This window comes from Corylus avellana, chromosome ca6 (assembly GCF_901000735.1).
Source record: "Corylus avellana chromosome ca6, CavTom2PMs-1.0".
NCBI lineage: Eukaryota > Viridiplantae > Streptophyta > Magnoliopsida > Fagales > Betulaceae > Corylus > Corylus avellana.
In genome coordinates, this window is record NC_081546.1 from 8,122,132 (window position 1) to 8,127,408 (window position 5,277).

Below are 5,277 nucleotides of genomic sequence, written 5' to 3' on the forward strand. Positions count from 1 at the left end.
CTTGAGAACGAATTCGAGGAGGCATATTGAATATTCGTTTTATCTGAAGGAGATAACGATCGTGTGTGCAGATGATACGGGATCAAGTTCCTCTACAGTTTGAGGAGAAATCTTGCGGTGAATTTTGGTTGATCTCGACCGTGTAAAATTGAAATAACGGTGTAGAACATGCCACGTACGCACAAACTTAAGAATCACAGAAACGGCACCGTTTTCTAAGTTCGATATACTCCGTTTCGTCCTCTCTCGATTGTCTCTAGCAAACTCACCAATTTCACAAACAAAGAGAGTAATATTATTTCACAAATTATTCCATAATGTACAAATTATTTCATAATGTGGATGGGTCAATCCTAATCAATTCTTGAATGAACTATTATTATTTTTTTAAAAAAAAATAAAAATAAAAAGTTTACAATTTTCATTAAACTGTCGTCTGATTGTTAATGTCCCACTAAATTATAAGTTATGTCAATATCCCACAATGACAAAAATAACTTTAATTCAAAAAATTCAAAGAGACAAAAAAAAAAAAAAAAAAACACTAAAAATAAAATGCGAGAACAACGGTGGCTCAACTAACATGGGAGTGCCACTCCCTATTGGTCTAGTAGTGAATGGTGGATTGATAAAAGGTTACAAGGTATGATCTTTCAAATTTTTTATCTGAATAGAAGAGAGAATGCGAAAGACTCTCATTGCTTAATCAATAAAAGGTACAATACCAAGTGTACACAAGCCCTAGGAAAGTAAAAATTTCTTCATGCTCGTGGGTCCACATGTAATCCAACATTTCAGGAATTAGGATTATTTCTAGTTAGTTATATTTTAGAGATATTTTTGTTCTCTCAAAAAGTGAAATAACAAAAATACTCCTCAAATATAAATAATTAGAGACGAGGATCCAATTCAAATGAACTGGAGATGATCCAATTTCACGTCTCGGAGTTCTCCACAAAGAATATTTTAGCCAAGTCATCAATGTAAGTCTCATGCGTTGGTTGACATACATTAACATCCTCCAAATCACAATCAACTATAAAAACAACATATGTTTTATAGGTGGAAATGATACAAGCATCAGTACACAACTTAATAAATAAAAATACACATGGTGAACATGATATCAAAGGTGAACTCAATTGTTTTAAAAAATAGGTTAATAAATAATATAAAGTGCAATTCTTTGTTTAATGACAAGAATATCATGACAATGCATTATAGATATAGTACATGATATTTAAAGTAGACATGTTATAGTTTAATTCCATATGAGGTCTATTCAAGCCCTTACCCCATGCTTGGTAGAGCCGGTGTTATCTCGAGAGACATGTAGTACAACACCGATGTCCCGATGAAGCACGCATATTGTCATTGTTAGTGGGCCGACCATATTTAAATTCCGTATGATCCATGCCACTAACAATGTCGTCTTGTGACCACCACCTGCAAATGGTTGCATCAGTCACCTATAAAATCATTAAAATCAAGGCCAAACAATCAAACATAAATCTCTACACTATAGGGTTAACTCGTATACGATATATGATAAGCTCATGGTCATCATCCGTACATGAAGTACCATATCATACAATGTAGTTAATCATTATCTTTTACACGCGTACATTTACAAAACTCATGTTACATCATTACATTATTCATCACTCATTTTCACAAAAATATTGTTCGAATCATTTTAAAATGTGTTTAATGTAAGGTGTTTACATGCACGTTTAATACATAAGGTAATCATTTTACAAATGAATTAAAAAGTATCTGTGTGAGTTTTACTTACCTTGGTCGTAAAGTTCTTATAAATAAACTCAATCACATTCTTTACCCTCAAAATCTGTGAATGGTCTAACACCAGTCCTTAATCTAAGCTAAAATATCATTAAACGTAATATGAGGACAAAATTATTACTCTGTCTAACCATCAATCGTTCGATAATTGTGCTGATCAATCAACGCTAATACCATCGATTGTTCGATGGTCTAACATAAACTTCATTTACAAAAAAGGTCATAACTTAACATATTCTAACACGATCTAAGGCTCTATTATGCTTCCTAGCACCATCCTAAGCATAAATATAACATACATACGCATTAATGATTACTCATCTACATCAAACCTCCAAGCCATCATTAATCCAACCATTAAGCCATATCAAAGCATGTAGATCTATATTTAATCTCTTAAGTAGTATGCTAATCACAAGAAAATAACTAGATCTCACATGCTAATCAAAACCCATAATCAATCTAACCATTGACTATCATTAAACTCATAATATTCAATCTAAGCTTAAAACTACTAACTCGAGCAATGCTATAAGTTTTCCTAGAATCCTCCTAGAATCATTCCAAATGTGATGTGGCTTTTACAATAACATTTGTATTTGAGACGTGATTTATTGATTTTTAATCTATTGGTGATTTTAAAAGCCACATCACATTTTGAATGACTCTAAGAAGACTTATAGAATTACTCCTACTAACTCATACGTAAAACTACCATTATAGAGCTAATACATACGATAAATATAAAGGAAACATGCTCATAACAATATTAACGATGAGATTAGAGTAGGAGATTACCCTAAGATCCTCAATTTTTTTTCTCCTTCTCTCTCTTCTCTCTCTCTAGAGTTTTTTTAGGGTAGATTAAGGATAGCACTTTTATTTCTCTTGGTTTAGGGAACATTGTAAGGGAGTCTATTGCAAGGGTCTTTTTAGAATTTTTTTTCTTCCTACATTTAGATAAGGGAACGAGATTTAGAAATTATGTTGCTAGTACTCTTACACAAGTTGGATTGAGTTAAGGATTGACAGTAGGGTTGGCAAATTTTGACACGACTCGCGAACTTGACACAAAATTATAGATTTCGATTTAGCATAAACCAATTTAGCTCACAAACTAGTTGACCTGCTTCACTTGTTTAATAAACGGGTCATAAACAAGTTAAATTGCAAAAGATGGCAATGCAGAGAGGAGAGGATCAACCGGTGGGGACAATGGCGAGGCAGTTGGTCTCTTAAGAGACGGTTGGAAACCCTATGGGTTTTAGAGCTTCTCTCTTTAAGCAAGAGGGAGAAGTCGATTGAGAAAGAAAATTTTCTTTCCATTTGGTCACAAGGAAAATGGAAAAGGGTAAATAAAGCAAATTCTCGAACTTCCATACCAATATTTTTCGTCTATCAAATTGATGATGTTGAAGTAATTGGAGAAGTTTCATAGTCAATTTGTCTATGATCGTTGCTTATCATTGACGACTTGTGATCCTTTGAGTTTTTTTTTTTTTTTTTTGCTAGATTTTGTCTCGGTTGGCTTATTAGATATGTTAATTACTTATTATGAATTTGTTTTATGTCTACATTTTTGTTTTATGTTTGTTAATGACAAAAATGTACTTTTATACTAAAAAGGTTCAAAATATAAATATTAAGGACCTGTTTGGGATTGCTTTTGAGGGAAAAAATGCTTTTAACACTCATAAAGTTCGTTTGAAGAAAAATATATTCATTTGATAAAAATATTAAAAGCGCTTTTAAAGGTCTAAAAAGCCTAAAAATTGTCGAAACGCACTTTTGGCAAAAATTAAAAATGAAGCTTTTACCAAAAATCTCTTTTTGACTTAAAAGCTCTATTTATCAAATGCAATTTCAAACAGGCTCTAAGACAAATTGAATACCTCAAGTTGATATGGAATATATAGACAGATTGGATACCTCAATCTAAGCGATTTTACCTATTCTTTACCTTAAAGGAGGTGGGTATGCTTGAGTGCAAGCCACCAAATTAAAGTTGAGTTTGAAGTCCAACAAAATTTGCTTTTCCCTCCCAAAAGTAGAATGTCACCTCCTTTTGTGTAGGTTCTATCATGAAAAGCAATTTATTTTTCTTTTTCAAAACACTAGGTGGTCTCTTGCATGAATGATTTGTGGTCCTTATGTTGGAAGATTTGAAATGGTTGACTTAATTAATTAGGGTTAAGAATAGGTAAATCACTTAATTAATCCCAAGTTCTGTTAAATTGAAATAATAAGATTTGATATCATATTGTCCTATATGTTATGTGTCATGAATTAAACCATTAAATTATGAAATTCATTAGCTCTTATAATTTCATTAAAGGAGCTTTGGTCCATTTTTCACTCATTATGAGCATGTTTGAGATTACGTTAGGAAGCATAAAAAATACGTTTAGTACTTAAAAAGTTGTGCCAAATAAAAATTAGCTTGTTTGGTAAAAATTTACAATAGTACTTTTTTGATTTTTTTACTCTAATATGTCAATATCAATAGTCTACATTTCTAAACCCAACACTTCACACTAATTCCCATACTAAGCCTACACTAAAATGTGAGGTGTTACACTAACTTGTTCAATTGTCTATGTATCCAAGAATTTTGTTTTTCCACACTAAAAAACACTAGTCTCACTTCTTTCTTGCAAAAAAAAAATTCAAAAATTACCTTACTTTTTTATCTAATGAATAAATTTGGATAAAGTCCACTTAACCCCGTAAAACTACCACCTCAATGACAGTCTATCCCCCAAACAATCAATTATGACAATTTACCCCTAAACTACCAAAACAATGATAATGTACCCCTAATTTTAATAAAATGATGAAATTACCCTTACTAAAATAAAAACAAAATACTAAAATTTAAATTTTTTTTTTTCAAATTTCAAGGATATTTTTGTCTTATTAAAAATTATATAAGGGTACTTTCATTATTTTGCTAACATTGGGAAGGTACATTGTCATTGTTTTGGTAGTTTAAGAGGTAAATTATTGTAATTGATAGTTTGAGGGGGGTATATTGCCATTGGGGTGGTAGTTTGAGGGAGTTAAATGGACTTTACCCAATAAATTTTTATTAATATTTAAAAAAACAAAAAACAAAACAAAAAGACAAAATGCTGTTTCCAATCACAGAAAGCATTTCAGACCTTATCCAAGAATCTGACATCCTCTTTTCATTTTTTTTTTTTTTTGTTTTTTTCCCATTCAAATGAAACTTCCTCTTTTCATTTTGATCCCCACAACATGTGCTGGCCGTACGAGAGAGAGAGAGAGAGAGAGAGAGAGAGGAATAATAAACTGCAGATAACAAAAAAAAAAAAAAAGAAACTTGCATAATAAGAAACATTGATGATGGTGATCGCTGATAAAGGGCAAAAGTAACCTGGATATTTTGGGTGCTGACAGTGTTGTTATAGCATATCCAATCGGCATATTCTAATCTTTTATAAACTGTGTTTG